Consider the following 18,482-nt stretch of genomic DNA (forward strand, 5'->3'; position numbering starts at 1 on the left):
GAGACTGCCTCAACAGAGATCAGGTACTGGTGAGCCAAGGGGGATCAGAGGTCATAGAGAGTGTTCAGATAACTGTATATAGGCTGAACGCATGCCCCTTCGTGCCAGGCGTGCCCAAGAAGAGCAGGCAGAATGTGTGGCTCGCAGCTCACAAGACGTGTGTGAGGTACTGCTGGAGGAGACGCTGTGTGGTGAGCTCACCCTGCTGGCCCAAGATGTCCTGGAAGCAGAGCTTCTGAGTATACGCAGGTTCATCAAAAGGTAAGGGGCAGTGGTAAGGGGACCAGATATTTTGCCCACATGCTCGCCGACAACCGGGCTTCACCCTGTGCATGTGTTGCAGGTGGCGTGATGTGGTGGCCGTGCGCAGGCAGCTGAAGCGACAGATGCGTGATTTTCCTGCTGCCCCTGGCTGTGTGGACCCCCGCTTCAGGCTGCAGGCCTTGGCCCCCAGTGCCCCCCCCTCACCCTGCCTGGACAGGCTGGCCCGGGGCGTGGTCAACCTGGGGCACGCTGGGGACCTCTCTGTTTCCTGCACCAGGTACATCTCTCTCACAGCATAATAATGCTGACATAATATTCATAATAGAGGTGCACCGATCCCACTTTTTCAGTGCCAATATAATCTTGATACCTGAACATAAGGTATTGGCTGATTATGAGTATGATCCAGGACCAAAGCTCTTTTTTTTTTCCAAGCTAGTAAATACAAATGGAAAAGAAGTTTTAATTAGCCCACAAGAAACATACATAAGATACTGTTCCACCTCTTTTGTGCATCTTGTATTGAGCATTTTTGAGACATTTTGCAGTTGTTTGAATATCTTCACAAGTACACCCAAGTGGCATGCGTCACTTTTCACTGTGATAGCAGCACCTCGTGTATCAAGCTATAGCGAGTGCGCAAAACAGCCCAAGCTGGCTTCCAAATCCATCGCTTTTTTTCATATTACTTGCATTGCCTTAATTGAGTGCACTATTAGTGGGATTTTCCACTGAATGTTACTTTGTTTTTACAAAGATCGCAAATCGCTGTGCTACTGGTTGTTTCAAGCATAAAATTCTTCCAGGTTTTAGACATGTTAGTTTGCTTCGCAAGCATGCAAGTTGCATTTGCTACCATCACCTGATCCTTCCACTACAAAGGACATGCACATGACGTCATAGCAGGGGAAGTCACTGCACTCACACACACTGAGTGTCAAAAAACCGAGGAAGCGTTAACGTTCAGCTTGAATGCCACAAAAAATAAAAAAGGGGGGAAAGCTGTTGTGCGATTTGATTGTACCACTCAGTATAAGAAGAAATAGACTGGCAATAACTAAATAATTATTGAACATGGATCGGTCACATGTGGCCGATGTCCGATCCGTCTGATTAGGTATCTTGAATATTGGATCGGGGCACCTCTGCTGAATTAGACAGTACTTCCCAAAATGACTTCCGTCCTGTCCGTTTATTTTGCTGGCCATTGATTTGCTGTAGTGTTAAGTGTACCGATGCTGACACTCTGCTGCCTTCTGCAGGTTGGCGAAGATGCGAAGGGAAACCGAGCATCAGATGAAGGTCCACTTGTTCTACCAGCAGCTCCTGAGGTATGGTGCTACTGTAGAGTAGCTGTTAGCCATCCATCACTCTCCATGTGCTCATCTACATCTCCATCCACTTCAGCGAATCTGTGTGGGGGCCACTGGACCTGCTCAGTCTGGTGGCAGCAAGCGTCTCGAACCCATCTGACACAATCTTCTGGAAGGCAGCCCTCTTGTTGCCAAGTGATCATGAAAGAGATGCCAGTGTTGCTAACCAGTAAGTGGGGGAACTGGGTGTCGTTCGGGGAGGGATTGGGTGTTAGTTGGGTTTAGAGGTCCTGGAGCTTACATTTGTGCCCCCCTCCCATCTCTGATGCAGGATTTTGACAGAATGGCTGGAGTCCAAATTCGGTAACTCGGAGAAGCAAGAACACAGGGAGATGGTCCCCAACGGACACATGCAAACCTTGAGCATCAGCAGCGGCCTGCGGAGCGTGGGGGAGCGCATGCACACAGTGCACGTGTGTGTGAAGGTGTGGCAGATAGGGGGGAACTTGCCGATGAATATCGACAGGCTTCATGCCCCTGTGTTGCATGTTCTGTCATTAATGTTAGTCTAGCATAGCTTAACATAGCCTAGCATAGTCTGGCACTATGTGATATTAGCAGGTCCTGTGGTAACACAGATGTTTGCGAAGGGTGCAAGTGCAGGAAGTGAGGCCATGTTTCTCACTGTGGGTCAGGTGGCCCGCGGGCCCCTCAGCGAGGAAGGCCAGTTGGCATTGGAGAAGCGGAAGGGGCTGATGGGCATGGGCGCCCTGCTGATGCTGCTGCCCTCGGCAGTCAGTCCCGGGGCTGATGAGGAAGACGGGGACATCTTCCTGTTATCCGCCCTGCTGCAGCTCCGGCAGATCCAGCAGGCTAATGCCTGGCCACAGGCCCTTCCTCTGGTGGTGGTGGTCCCAGGGCAGGCTGGGCACAGGGCCAGCGATGAACGGCTAGAGGAAGGTGTGACACTAACCGTGTCTATGACAACAGGTGTCGCGTGGGATTCGCTTACTTTTACTTATAGCATTTCTCTTGAGGCTATGTTTACGTATGCAGAGCTAATACAGTTGGTTTGTTCCTCCTGTCTGACCGTCGGTTTCCTTTCCCTGTAAGACCTGATGCTTCAGACACTCATTGAGGAAGGTTTGATTTCAGAGTACATGTTCGTCCATATCCCCGAGACCACGAACGAACCCCAAGGATCCGAGCAGGTGAGTGTGCATGTTGTCGCTGGCCTCGGTAAGATTGAACCATCCCATTGACTATCACCCCCGTATCCCCGCAGATCCGCCATGCCGTCAGGTGGCTCGCTGCCCGCTCCACGGCACCAGCCCGGCTCGTCTCGCAGACGTTGGTGCAGGTTGTGGAGGCCGGGCTCTGCCGCGAGTTTGCTGGTAGGCTTCACCGTGATCGGAGGGACCGTGACATGGCGGGACTGCCCTCCCAGGGCCCTGCACCCGTCATCGGCCTCTACAACACTGTCCTGGCTTTCTTGGCTGGCCTTGTGTCGTCCCCGAGTCTGGCTGGCCTCTCCTGGAGTTCTCGGTGCCAGGGGGTGGTGACTGCCTACCACATCTGCTCTGGAACTCGGCTGAGCACCTGGAGTGGCTCCAGGGGGCAGTCCTGAGCCTGCGGCTGCCCGACTGGCCGCTGCCAGCCGTGGGGGGTATGTCCATGCCTCAGATTCGGAATTCGGATTTCTTGCTAAGTGGCTGCTTCTTAGTCTGTTTCCTTATATTTCTGCTGCTGCCACCGCTCCCCCCACCCAGCTCCTTGGAGCCAGCTGGTTGCCTCCATCTTCCAGTACGTATCTCAAATCCCATGGTCCCGCCACAGCCAGCCACTCCTTATGTCCCAGTTGGAGAACCTTTTGGAGAGGCTGCGTCAGGACTGTGTGGGCCGAGGTGGGGGGCCGGACAAGGAGCCCACTTTCTGGGAGGTGCCCTGGGACGAAATTGTCATGCTCTGTGTAGAGCACCAACTCCTGGACTGGAACCCTCCTGGGTGCCCCGTGAGTGAAGGTGAGGGGGGTGGGGTGGGTCTGACGTTTGGGGGGGCCTACTGGGGATGCCATGCAGGTGTGAACCTATCCCACCATCTTCAGATGTCATCAGTGACGACGGAGAAATCCCGGTGTATTTCCTGAGCGATGGGCTGCAGGGCTTCATACCGCCGTCCTGCTGGGTGGATGCCGTAAAGCAGACGCACAGGGACAAGCAGCAGGGGAAGGCAGGGTAAGAGCCAGCCAGCCATGTAAATCTAACACATTCCAGATAGACTGTTAACAGTGACCTGCAGATTTAATGAATATTATTTACTATTAAATGGAAGAAGAGGGAAAGCCATCAGCTTCCAGTCTTGCTCATATCCCCAAGAGTGGTGTACAATACTGGCTTCTTATCCAAAGTCTCTGCCATTGCAGGTGTCACCAGAGCATGTGGCCTCATCCTCGAATGGCCAGGCCACGTCTTCAACAGAAGCTGTTTCACAGCATGGTTGAGGACCCTGAGTCCGGATCCGGTGTTGCCCCTGTTTTGGATGCTGCCTCCAGCCCCCAGGACCTCCTGGCTCGCATTGAGGAGGAGAAAGAACAGCCGCAGGTCTGACAGAGAACAGACATGCTACACACGTGTACTCTCTCATGTGAGTTGTGGCATAAACATTGAGCCATTTCCTGTTTGACTTGGATCTGCAGGTTCGAGGACCAGCTGCGTACCTGGCTTGACGTCGAGTCCCTGGGCCCTTCCTCTTCCTCCTCACCACTTTTCTTGCCTTCTTCGTTACTGTCTGTACCGGAGATCGTAGTGCCCTCCCCAAAGATGGCTGCCCCACCTGCACTTGCCCTGGTATTGACCCTGTGCTACACAGTTGCTCACATTTTAAGACCCCAAGTACCCTGTGCTCATCAGTTGAGACTGTTTCTGTGCCCATTTTTGTAGCAGAAGGAGCGCAGTGTCCTCAGTGACCAGGCCAGGGGAGCTGCCAGTTCTATGGCGAGGCGTCTACAGGAGCTGGAGCAGCTGATCTCTGCAAGCCGGGAGGAGGAGCTCGCATGTGAGCTGAAGCTAAGCTGCCTTCTGGACATTGTTGATGACTGAGTGTCATGTGACCCACCTGATGTCTGCCGTTGACTGCCACAAGTTGTCTCTCTTATGCCTGATTTCTGCAGTATATTTAGTTGTGTGGTACTTGTGCATATATTGCTTTGAAGAGTATGATGTACAGTAATTTACACAACATTGGGAGTGTTGTAACTGGGGGAAAACCATGTCATAGGAAATGGACAGTTTTTTAGGGTTTTTTTTTTGTGCAAATTTTAAATATTAAAATGTTATTGTATTTAGAAACCCATGGCTATTTCTTTGTTTTTTTTCCATCATGAAACTTTGTTTATTGTACTTTTAAATTGAATCACAATTTGCTGCAGAATCTTTAAAACCTGTGACGTTATTTGCCCATATTATACACTCATACGTGGGGTTGTTACTGCTGTTTCTTTAACCTTGTGTATTGTTGGTCAAAATTAACAATTTAGGTAATATCTGCATTGTACACCATTGCAAAAGTATGTCTTTTTTTAGATTCTTAAAGAAAGTTCATGTAATTGCTTAGTGAACTGCTGTGATCTTCAGTTCAGTCTGCCACTGAGTTCCTTTTATAAACTGGCTGGCTGGTTTTTAAGAAAATATGCCCGTGGATGCCCTACAGGTGGCAGCAGGGAACCATCTGCATATGTACAGACAGTCTGCTGGTTAAGAATATTCGACTGACTTGATGTAGCTAAGATATTTTACATTTAAAAGCAGATGGCCATAGATCCTATCATACTAATTTAGTTTAAAACTATTTTTAATATCAAACATATGCATTACTTTATGATGCTCATGAAAACATCACCCTGCTTTATTCTTTCGTGGGCTTGAGGTACAGTACTGTATGCAGTTATTTTTAATATTACTGTACTATAATGTTCTGTAGTATTACTCTTCTCACACCAATAAATTTGACTTTAAGACTGACTTAGGATGGATCTTCTATTCTGGGGACTTCCTGTATTCTGTATGATGTTCATTATGAACTGCTTCCTCTGATAGTTTTCTGCTTGTTGAAATAATGTCTACCTGCCCCTGCGCTCACTGTCATGTAATTCTGTTATGCACTTTTAAATGCAGGGAGCAGATAATCCCTCCCCCCCCCCCCCCTGCTGACTGTTCCAAATCATGGGTGCATGTTACAAGTGCGGAACATATTTTAACTTAGTACTAACTTAGCATCATATTTGATCTGATTCGACTGAATATTCCAGGTTTCCATCTCTCATGCATCTGGTGTGAGGTGTTTTCAGACTCTCAGGCTGGCGCAAAGAAATCTTACGGCAAGTCTATTTTACACTAGTATAAACGTAAAATCAGCGACACCAAAGGCGTTAGAGTAGTTTGCAAAACCTACAGACTATTTAAAAGGTAACACAACTGTTGCATACGTTTTATATGCGTGTTATCTGGGTGTGCAGACTTGTGGCGAATTGAACGTCTCACTCCGGTCAGCTGAGCAAAGTTGGTAACCTTGGTATTGTGTGTAGGAGATTCGGTATAACTATAATTTCGTTCTCCATTTGCATGCCCGAAGTGTCTTTAAGTGTTATGTAGTTTTGCCTGAAACGCAACAATAAAACAAAGCAATTAAAGCCAATCAGTTGCTCAAATGCTGCTGTGGTGATTGAAGAACTTTTGTCGGAAGTGGGATTCGAACCCACGGCTTACTTCGGAGAACAGAATATCCCTTGCGTCGGAAGGCCAGTTACGTCGTGCGTGGTGTCTGAGACCGCTCGGCCATGCGGCAGTTTCCCGTTAAACCGTAAGGAGTAGGTTAAGTCCAGCCTTGGCCTCCAAGCTGACGTTTTTCTACATATGTGCTTGTGTATCATGGACAGTAAGAGGGGGCAGGCAAGGAGAGAATTTCTCTCTTTGGGGATCAATAGAGTGTTATTATTATAACGTCTAAAAAGTATGATGGTCTGTCGATGAATCAATAAGAAAATAAATGAAGTCGTTTTCGCGAACACGCTGGTAAAGCCAGGGGCCGGACCGACTGTAGGGGGCGTGGCCAGAGACTGCCTGCTGACCATAGCTGTCAAGTCTCCCGTTTTGGCCGGGAAACTACCGTATTTTACTTCTCTTTCCCGCCGTCCTCCCGTATTAGTATTTTCCCGTAAATCTCCCGTATAATAATATATATATATATTTAAAAATTCTTCTGCCTCTCCAAACTGAACTGTCAGTAGCCTCGCGAGAACTGCCACCTGCATAGCCTGGGTGGCAGTTATCGCGAGATTAGTGCCAACAGCGGGAACGAGAAAGGAGAGAGATGGATGGATGGATGGATGTGTAGAAGGAGAAGGCGTCCCTGCCAAGAAACAAAGAAGTCATGTAAATACATCGGAAAATGGGACGACGAATTTACTTTCCTAAAGAGGAGCAGGATGGGGCACAGTCACGCGTTCTGTAAGATTTGTAAATGCGATTTTAGTGTCTCCCACGGGGAAGGAACGATGTCAGTCGGCATGAAAAATCCAAGTCATTAGTGAATGACAGAGAGCCGCATGAGTGAACATGAAAAATTAGTAGAAAATGCGCAATGAAAATAAAATGTAAATGACAAATGGTTATTTTATATTTCTTGTACACCTGTCTTAAAATGTAAGGGATACTGGAGCCTGGTTGCGGTGGTGGGATGGCTCTCGGCGGGTGCCGGAAAATTTCCTTTATTTTCAAATCCAAACCTTGACAGGTATGCTGCTGACTGTTCCAAATCATGGGTGCATGTTACAAGTGCGGAACATATTTTAACTTAGTACTAACTTAGCATCATATTTGATCTGATTCGACTGAATATTCCAGGTTTCCATCTCTCATGCATCTGGTGTGAGGTGTTTTCAGACTCTCAGGCTGGCGCAAAGAAATCTTACGGCAAGTCTATTTTACACTAGTATAAACGTAAAATCAGCGACACCAAAGGCGTTAGAGTAGTTTGCAAAACCTACAGACTATTTAAAAGGTAACACAACTGTTGCATACGTTTTATATGCGTGTTATCTGGGTGTGCAGACTTGTGGCGAATTGAACGTCTCACTCCGGTCAGCTGAGCAAAGTTGGTAACCTTGGTATTGTGTGTAGGAGATTCGGTATAACTATAATTTCGTTCTCCATTTGCATGCCCGAAGTGTCTTTAAGTGTTATGTAGTTTTGCCTGAAACGCAACAATAAAACAAAGCAATTAAAGCCAATCAGTTGCTCAAATGCTGCTGTGGTGATTGAAGAACTTTTGTCGGAAGTGGGATTCGAACCCACGGCTTACTTCGGAGAACAGAATATCCCTTGCGTCGGAAGGCCAGTTACGTCGTGCGTGGTGTCTGAGACCGCTCGGCCATGCGGCAGTTTCCCGTTAAACCGTAAGGAGTAGGTTAAGTCCAGCCTTGGCCTCCAAGCTGACGTTTTTCTACATATGTGCTTGTGTATCATGGACAGTAAGAGGGGGCAGGCAAGGAGAGAATTTCTCTCTTTGGGGATCAATAGAGTGTTATTATTATAACGTACGTCTAAAAAGTATGATGGTCTGTCGATAAATCAATAAGAAAATAAATGAAGTCGTTTTCGCGAACACGCTGGTAAAGCCAGGGGCCGGACCGACTGTAGGGGGCGTGGCCAGAGACTGCCTGCTGACCATAGCTGTCAAGTCTCCCGTTTTGGCCGGGAAACTACCGTATTTTACTTCTCTTTCCCGCCGTCCTCCCGTATTAGTATTTTCCCGTAAATCTCCCGTATAATAATATATATATATATTTAAAAATTCTTCTGCCTCTCCAAACTGAACTGTCAGTAGCCTCGCGAGAACTGCCACCTGCATAGCCTGGGTGGCAGTTATCGCGAGATTAGTGCCAACAGCGGGAACGAGAAAGGAGAGAGATGGATGGATGGATGGATGTGTAGAAGGAGAAGGCGTCCCTGCCAAGAAACAAAGAAGTCATGTAAATACATCGGAAAATGGGACGACGAATTTACTTTCCTAAAGAGGAGCAGGATGGGGCACAGTCACGCGTTCTGTAAGATTTGTAAATGCGATTTTAGTGTCTCCCACGGGGAAGGAACGATGTCAGTCGGCATGAAAAATCCAAGTCATTAGTGAATGACAGAGAGCCGCATGAGTGAACATGAAAAATTAGTAGAAAATGCGCAATGAAAATAAAATGTAAATGACAAATGGTTATTTTATATTTCTTGTACACCTGTCTTAAAATGTAAGGGATACTGGAGCCTGGTTGCGGTGGTGGGATGGCTCTCGGCGGGTGCCGGAAAATTTCCTTTATTTTCAAATCCAAACCTTGACAGGTATGCTGCTGACTGTTCCAAATCATGGGTGCATGTTACAAGTGCGGAACATATTTTAACTTAGTACTAACTTAGCATCATATTTGATCTGATTCGACTGAATATTCCAGGTTTCCATCTCTCATGCATCTGGTGTGAGGTGTTTTCAGACTCTCAGGCTGGCGCAAAGAAATCTTACGGCAAGTCTATTTTACACTAGTATAAACGTAAAATCAGCGACACCAAAGGCGTTAGAGTAGTTTGCAAAACCTACAGACTATTTAAAAGGTAACACAACTGTTGCATACGTTTTATATGCGTGTTATCTGGGTGTGCAGACTTGTGGCGAATTGAACGTCTCACTCCGGTCAGCTGAGCAAAGTTGGTAACCTTGGTATTGTGTGTAGGAGATTCGGTATAACTATAATTTCGTTCTCCATTTGCATGCCCGAAGTGTCTTTAAGTGTTATGTAGTTTTGCCTGAAACGCAACAATAAAACAAAGCAATTAAAGCCAATCAGTTGCTCAAATGCTGCTGTGGTGATTGAAGAACTTTTGTCGGAAGTGGGATTCGAACCCACGGCTTACTTCGGAGAACAGAATATCCCTTGCGTCGGAAGGCCAGTTACGTCGTGCGTAGTGTCTGAGACCGCTCGGCCATGCGGCAGTTTCCCGTTAAACCGTAAGGAGTAGGTTAAGTCCAGCCTTGGCCTCCAAGCTGACGTTTTTCTACATATGTGCTTGTGTATCATGGACAGTAAGAGGGGGCAGGCAAGGAGAGAATTTCTCTCTTTGGGGATCAATAGAGTGTTATTATTATAACGTACGTCTAAAAAGTATGATGGTCTGTCGATGAATCAATAAGAAAATAAATGAAGTCGTTTTCGCGAACACGCTGGTAAAGCCAGGGGCCGGACCGACTGTAGGGGGCGTGGCCAGAGACTGCCTGCTGACCATAGCTGTCAAGTCTCCCGTTTTGGCCGGGAAACTACCGTATTTTACTTCTCTTTCCCGCCGTCCTCCCGTATTAGTATTTTCCCGTAAATCTCCCGTATAATAATATATATATATATTTAAAAATTCTTCTGCCTCTCCAAACTGAACTGTCAGTAGCCTCGCGAGAACTGCCACCTGCATAGCCTGGGTGGCAGTTATCGCGAGATTAGTGCCAACAGCGGGAACGAGAAAGGAGAGAGATGGATGGATGGATGGATGTGTAGAAGGAGAAGGCGTCCCTGCCAAGAAACAAAGAAGTCATGTAAATACATCGGAAAATGGGACGACGAATTTACTTTCCTAAAGAGGAGCAGGATGGGGCACAGTCACGCGTTCTGTAAGATTTGTAAATGCGATTTTAGTGTCTCCCACGGGGAAGGAACGATGTCAGTCGGCATGAAAAATCCAAGTCATTAGTGAATGACAGAGAGCCGCATGAGTGAACATGAAAAATTAGTAGAAAATGCGCAATGAAAATAAAATGTAAATGACAAATGGTTATTTTATATTTCTTGTACACCTGTCTTAAAATGTAAGGGATACTGGAGCCTGGTTGCGGTGGTGGGATGGCTCTCGGCGGGTGCCGGAAAATTTCCTTTATTTTCAAATCCAAACCTTGACAGGTATGCTGCTGACTGTTCCAAATCATGGGTGCATGTTACAAGTGCGGAACATATTTTAACTTAGTACTAACTTAGCATCATATTTGATCTGATTCGACTGAATATTCCAGGTTTCCATCTCTCATGCATCTGGTGTGAGGTGTTTTCAGACTCTCAGGCTGGCGCAAAGAAATCTTACGGCAAGTCTATTTTACACTAGTATAAACGTAAAATCAGCGACACCAAAGGCGTTAGAGTAGTTTGCAAAACCTACAGACTATTTAAAAGGTAACACAACTGTTGCATACGTTTTATATGCGTGTTATCTGGGTGTGCAGACTTGTGGCGAATTGAACGTCTCACTCCGGTCAGCTGAGCAAAGTTGGTAACCTTGGTATTGTGTGTAGGAGATTCGGTATAACTATAATTTCGTTCTCCATTTGCATGCCCGAAGTGTCTTTAAGTGTTATGTAGTTTTGCCTGAAACGCAACAATAAAACAAAGCAATTAAAGCCAATCAGTTGCTCAAATGCTGCTGTGGTGATTGAAGAACTTTTGTCGGAAGTGGGATTCGAACCCACGGCTTACTTCGGAGAACAGAATATCCCTTGCGTCGGAAGGCCAGTTACGTCGTGCGTGGTGTCTGAGACCGCTCGGCCATGCGGCAGTTTCCCGTTAAACCGTAAGGAGTAGGTTAAGTCCAGCCTTGGCCTCCAAGCTGACGTTTTTCTACATATGTGCTTGTGTATCATGGACAGTAAGAGGGGGCAGGCAAGGAGAGAATTTCTCTCTTTGGGGATCAATAGAGTGTTATTATTATAACGTACGTCTAAGAAGTATGATGGTCTGTCGATGAATCAATAAGAAAATAAATGAAGTCGTTTTCGCGAACACGCTGGTAAAGCCAGGGGCCGGACCGACTGTAGGGGGCGTGGCCAGAGACTGCCTGCTGACCATAGCTGTCAAGTCTCCCGTTTTGGCCGGGAAACTACCGTATTTTACTTCTCTTTCCCGCCGTCCTCCCGTATTAGTATTTTCCCGTAAATCTCCCGTATAATAATATATATATATATTTAAAAATTCTTCTGCCTCTCCAAACTGAACTGTCAGTAGCCTCGCGAGAACTGCCACCTGCATAGCCTGAGCGGCAGTTATCGCGAGATTAGTGCCAACAGCGGGAACGAGAAAGGAGAGAGATGGATGGATGGATGGATGTGTAGAAGGAGAAGGCGTCCCTGCCAAGAAACAAAGAAGTCATGTAAATACATCGGAAAATGGGACGACGAATTTACTTTCCTAAAGAGGAGCAGGATGGGGCACAGTCACGCGTTCTGTAAGATTTGTAAATGCGATTTTAGTGTCTCCCACGGGGAAGGAACGATGTCAGTCGGCATGAAAAATCCAAGTCATTAGTGAATGACAGAGAGCCGCATGAGTGAACATGAAAAATTAGTAGAAAATGCGCAATGAAAATAAAATGTAAATGACAAATGGTTATTTTATATTTCTTGTACACCTGTCTTAAAATGTAAGGGATACTGGAGCCTGCTTGCGGTGGTGGGATGGCTCTCGGCGGGTGCCGGAAAATTTCCTTTATTTTCAAATCCAAACCTAGACAGGTATGCTGCTGACTGTTCCAAATCATGGGTGCATGTTACAAGTGCGGAACATATTTTAACTTAGTACTAACTTAGCATCATATTTGATCTGATTCGACTGAATATTCCAGGTTTCCATCTCTCATGCATCTGGTGTGAGGTGTTTTCAGACTCTCAGGCTGGCGCAAAGAAATCTTACGGCAAGTCTATTTTACACTAGTATAAACGTAAAATCAGCGACACCAAAGGCGTTAGAGTAGTTTGCAAAACCTACAGACTATTTAAAAGGTAACACAACTGTTGCATACGTTTTATATGCGTGTTATCTGGGTGTGCAGACTTGTGGCGAATTGAACGTCTCACTCCGGTCAGCTGAGCAAAGTTGGTAACCTTGGTATTGTGTGTAGGAGATTCGGTATAACTATAATTTCGTTCTCCATTTGCATGCCCGAAGTGTCTTTAAGTGTTATGTAGTTTTGCCTGAAACGCAACAATAAAACAAAGCAATTAAAGCCAATCAGTTGCTCAAATGCTGCTGTGGTGATTGAAGAACTTTTGTCGGAAGTGGGATTCGAACCCACGGCTTACTTCAGAGAACAGAATATCCCTTGCGTCGGAAGGCCAGTTACGTCGTGCGTGGTGTCTGAGACCGCTCGGCCATGCGGCAGTTTCCCCGTTAAACCGTAAGGAGTAGGTTAAGTCCAGCCTTGGCCTCCAAGCTGACGTTTTTCTACATATGTGCTTGTGTATCATGGACAGTAAGAGGGGGCAGGCAAGGAGAGAATTTCTCTCTTTGGGGATCAATAGAGTGTTATTATTATAACGTACGTCTAAAAAGTATGATGGTCTGTCGATGAATCAATAAGAAAATAAATGAAGTCGTTTTCGCGAACACGCTGGTAAAGCCAGGGGCCGGACCGACTGTAGGGGGCGTGGCCAGAGACTGCCTGCTGACCATAGCTGTCAAGTCTCCCGTTTTGGCCGGGAAACTACCGTATTTTACTTCTCTTTCCCGCCGTCCTCCCGTATTAGTATTTTCCCGTAAATCTCCCGTATAATAATATATATATATATTTAAAAATTCTTCTGCCTCTCCAAACTGAACTGTCAGTAGCCTCGCGAGAACTGCCACCTGCATAGCCTGGGTGGCAGTTATCGCGAGATTAGTGCCAACAGCGGGAACGAGAAAGGAGAGAGATGGATGGATGGATGGATGTGTAGAAGGAGAAGGCGTCCCTGCCAAGAAACAAAGAAGTCATGTAAATACATCGGAAAATGGGACGACGAATTTACTTTCCTAAAGAGGAGCAGGATGGGGCACAGTCACGCGTTCTGTAAGATTTGTAAATGCGATTTTAGTGTCTCCCACGGGGAAGGAACGATGTCAGTCGGCATGAAAAATCCAAGTCATTAGTGAATGACAGAGAGCCGCATGAGTGAACATGAAAAATTAGTAGAAAATGCGCAATGAAAATAAAATGTAAATGACAAATGGTTATTTTATATTTCTTGTACACCTGTCTTAAAATGTAAGGGATACTGGAGCCTGGTTGCGGTGGTGGGATGGCTCTCGGCGGGTGCCGGAAAATTTCCTTTATTTTCAAATCCAAACCTTGACAGGTATGCTGCTGACTGTTCCAAATCATGGGTGCATGTTACAAGTGCGGAACATATTTTAACTTAGTACTAACTTAGCATCATATTTGATCTGATTCGACTGAATATTCCAGGTTTCCATCTCTCATGCATCTGGTGTGAGGTGTTTTCAGACTCTCAGGCTGGCGCAAAGAAATCTTACGGCAAGTCTATTTTACACTAGTATAAACGTAAAATCAGCGACACCAAAGGCGTTAGAGTAGTTTGCAAAACCTACAGACTATTTAAAAGGTAACACAACTGTTGCATACGTTTTATATGCGTGTTATCTGGGTGTGCAGACTTGTGGCGAATTGAACGTCTCACTCCGGTCAGCTGAGCAAAGTTGGTAACCTTGGTATTGTGTGTAGGAGATTCGGTATAACTATAATTTCGTTCTCCATTTGCATGCCCGAAGTGTCTTTAAGTGTTATGTAGTTTTGCCTGAAACGCAACAATAAAACAAAGCAATTAAAGCCAATCAGTTGCTCAAATGCTGCTGTGGTGATTGAAGAACTTTTGTCGGAAGTGGGATTCGAACCCACGGCTTACTTCGGAGAACAGAATATCCCTTGCGTCGGAAGGCCAGTTACGTCGTGCGTGGTGTCTGAGACCGCTCGGCCATGCGGCAGTTTCCCGTTAAACCGTAAGGAGTAGGTTAAGTCCAGCCTTGGCCTCCAAGCTGACGTTTTTCTACATATGTGCTTGTGTATCATGGACAGTAAGAGGGGGCAGGCAAGGAGAGAATTTCTCTCTTTGGGGATCAATAGAGTGTTATTATTATAACGTACGTCTAAAAAGTATGATGGTCTGTCGATGAATCAATAAGAAAATAAATGAAGTCGTTTTCGCGAACACGCTGGTAAAGCCAGGGGCCGGACCGACTGTAGGGGGCGTGGCCAGAGACTGCCTGCTGACCATAGCTGTCAAGTCTCCCGTTTTGGCCGGGAAACTACCGTATTTTACTTCTCTTTCCCGCCGTCCTCCCGTATTAGTATTTTCCCGTAAATCTCCCGTATAATAATATATATATATATTTAAAAATTCTTCTGCCTCTCCAAACTGAACTGTCAGTAGCCTCGCGAGAACTGCCACCTGCATAGCCTGGGTGGCAGTTATCGCGAGATTAGTGCCAACAGCGGGAACGAGAAAGGAGAGAGATGGATGGATGGATGGATGTGTAGAAGGAGAAGGCGTCCCTGCCAAGAAACAAAGAAGTCATGTAAATACATCGGAAAATGGGACGACGAATTTACTTTCCTAAAGAGGAGCAGGATGGGGCACAGTCACGCGTTCTGTAAGATTTGTAAATGCGATTTTAGTGTCTCCCACGGGGAAGGAACGATGTCAGTCGGCATGAAAAATCCAAGTCATTAGTGAATGACAGAGAGCCGCATGAGTGAACATGAAAAATTAGTAGAAAATGCGCAATGAAAATAAAATGTAAATGACAAATGGTTATTTTATATTTCTTGTACACCTGTCTTAAAATGTAAGGGATACTGGAGCCTGCTTGCGGTGGTGGGATGGCTCTCGGCGGGTGCCGGAAAATTTCCTTTATTTTCAAATCCAAACCTTGACAGGTATGCTGCTGACTGTTCCAAATCATGGGTGCATGTTACAAGTGCGGAACATATTTTAACTTAGTACTAACTTAGCATCATATTTGATCTGATTCGACTGAATATTCCAGGTTTCCATCTCTCATGCATCTGGTGTGAGGTGTTTTCAGACTCTCAGGCTGGCGCAAAGAAATCTTACGGCAAGTCTATTTTACACTAGTATAAACGTAAAATCAGCGACACCAAAGGCGTTAGAGTAGTTTGCAAAACCTACAGACTATTTAAAAGGTAACACAACTGTTGCATACGTTTTATATGCGTGTTATCTGGGTGTGCAGACTTGTGGCGAATTGAACGTCTCACTCCGGTCAGCTGAGCAAAGTTGGTAACCTTGGTATTGTGTGTAGGAGATTCGGTATAACTATAATTTCGTTCTCCATTTGCATGCCCGAAGTGTCTTTAAGTGTTATGTAGTTTTGCCTGAAACGCAACAATAAAACAAAGCAATTAAAGCCAATCAGTTGCTCAAATGCTGCTGTGGTTATTGAAGAACTTTTGTCGGAAGTGGGATTCGAACCCACAGCTTACTTCGGAGAACAGAATATCCCTTGCGTCGGAAGGCCAGTTACGTCGTGCGTGGTGTCTGAGACCCCGCGCGGGCGGCGAGAATAGTTTAGCTTAACTTCCCTTAACTTTTCCCATTCATTTTCAATGGTAGTGCTTAACAGTACGGATGTAATATTCTTTCGGCCGCTGGTTGATGTTTTGTCGCTGTTTCGACGCCTCCAATGACGTTTTACCCTTATCACTACCGACAGTCGACACAACTGGATTTTGGAAAAGAGCAGCAGAGAGTGAGTAGTATTTCAGTAAATTTGGTGATTCACCTAAAAGAAAAACCGCCCGGTCGAACGGAAAGGACGACTTTCCAAGGTAAACTGAACAGCAATCTTATATTTTCTTAAATATTCCGATGCATTTCACATTCCAAAATCGAACTGGATGCTGTACGTTTTACGGAGCCCCTCGCGAAGCTCTCTGTGTAATGCTGAAGTAGTTATTCACTCGCTCCATAGGTAGCATTGCTTTTGAAATATTTAATAATTAATATTCAATTTTTAATGCACAATTTAAATAAAAACATGTTTGACTTTGGAAATTAAGGCGGGTACCGTTTATAAGAATTCCACTCATCGTGAGGAATCCAAAAGTATCTTTTATTAGTGGCCCGGTAAAGCAGTACATTTATTAAGCTAGACAGTGTCCATTTATGGAAAACGAGTAATTTGCAGTAAAACGAGCATACACTGGTCAAGTAGAATGAGTCTAGGCAGATGAGACAGAATAAACTGGATTACCGTTTATAAACTAACCTTATATATATAGTGTATTATACATATACTAATTCTGCACGTTCCTATATGCAAGGTACTGTGACGGTAACTTTCCTGTAAGTCATTGATATTTAACTACAACTTTTTTATGCATATTGTTTGCTGGCATTGCCGTTAACTTAGATATTAAAGAATTCCTCACATAATCGTTAAGTATTAAACCTACTAAAGTTGTTCAAACAAACCTTGTTTTAGGTTAAAGCAAGTCAGTTAGAAGCTATTACACTTACTTTGCTACCAAATGGCAAAGGTGTCAGATCACAGAATTCTTGTTTATAATTCCATGCCCTTCTGTGTTTCTTTACGCCTGTCAACTACCACCTGTCAAAAGTGAGGATGAGAATTTGGTTGGGTTTGGAGTCCATGCTGGCAAGACCTGGAAGGATATTTGGGACAGTAGGGATGATGGGTATGAGGCTGTTATCCTCAAACAACAATGCGTACCAGGCAGCAAAATGTACCGACTACAGCAGTACCTGAGGCTGAAGCACAGCAATCTTCAGATGACACTGGAGGCTTCTGCTCCCTCAAGACCAGCACTTCCAGACACTTCTACTAATCCTCCAGGTTGGCTGACAGTTTCATATATGTGGTTCTGTGCATTGATTATGTCTTTTATTCATATCTATTTTGTTTTATAGAAATAGAGGAAGATGAGGAATTGGAGAGGATGATGCTTTGTTGGTCCCCTTCCAAAACCGAAGGCCCGATGAGTGAGAATCTCATATGCATGCACACACACAAACAGTCACTCTTCAGGATTCAGTATAAATTAAGGAATCAATATTATTTGTGGTTCATTTGTGGTTTTTTCACTTTGCTTTCAGGTTTGCAAGTTGTTGGAGTCCATGATGCTAAAGGTTCTTTCCCTTCAATTATGGAGGATAATTCTGGATGTCATGATCAGAATTTTTCATCCAAGTTCTTTATTATTCATCTTGTTTTTGGCCACGTTCAGGCCCGTTTTGATGCCTGTGTTCTGTTTGTTCCATTGTTCAAGACTATGCAGCCAGAGATGACCTGGAGGGAGTTTCAAAAATCTCCTTTTTATGAGGCTGAAAAGCAGCGTTGGTCAGCGGAGAGAAAAAAGTAACACACTACCTGCTACTTCAAGAGCAGCGTTATTTGTAAAAATTGTAAATGTTTTCCATATACACTCTGTCCACTTTATTAAGAACAGCTATTTTGTGTCTGGGCTCATTTTTCACTGACAAATAATGCATGGCAACAGGTGGGTTACAATCAGATTGTAAAAATTGCCGCTGTTAGGTAGGTTTTCTTAAAGAAGTGGCAAGCATAGTTTTTTTTTAAAACAAAAAAAGTAAAGATTGTTTTATATTCTTTATAGTTCAGTATTGTTTGAATATACACTTGCAGCATTTTAACATATGGTTAATATGTTCCTTGTTTGTTCCTGATTCTCTAAGGTCATAAATTATCCCTGAGCATCTCTCAAAGTGTGGGGCAGTTACCCCAATGGCTAAATTCCCCATCGTGACCCTTTCAGATCTGTCCTATTAATCATTCCCTATCCACTGGCTAAATCTCTCTTGTCTCATCACCACCTCAACCAGTGTGGTGAGTCTAAGAAAGTGTTACAGCGTCAGTCAGGAGTTTTGGGCACACCTACCTATAGAATTGTTTCTTTGTACTATTCTTTACATTTTATAATATTTATAAAGACATCATAACTATAAAGTAATACACATGGAATTATGCACTACTCAGAAAAGTTATTTAAAAAAAATAAT

The sequence above is a fragment of the Brienomyrus brachyistius genome, chromosome 21 (genome assembly GCF_023856365.1).
Source record: "Brienomyrus brachyistius isolate T26 chromosome 21, BBRACH_0.4, whole genome shotgun sequence".
NCBI classification, from domain to species: Eukaryota; Metazoa; Chordata; class Actinopteri; order Osteoglossiformes; family Mormyridae; genus Brienomyrus; species Brienomyrus brachyistius.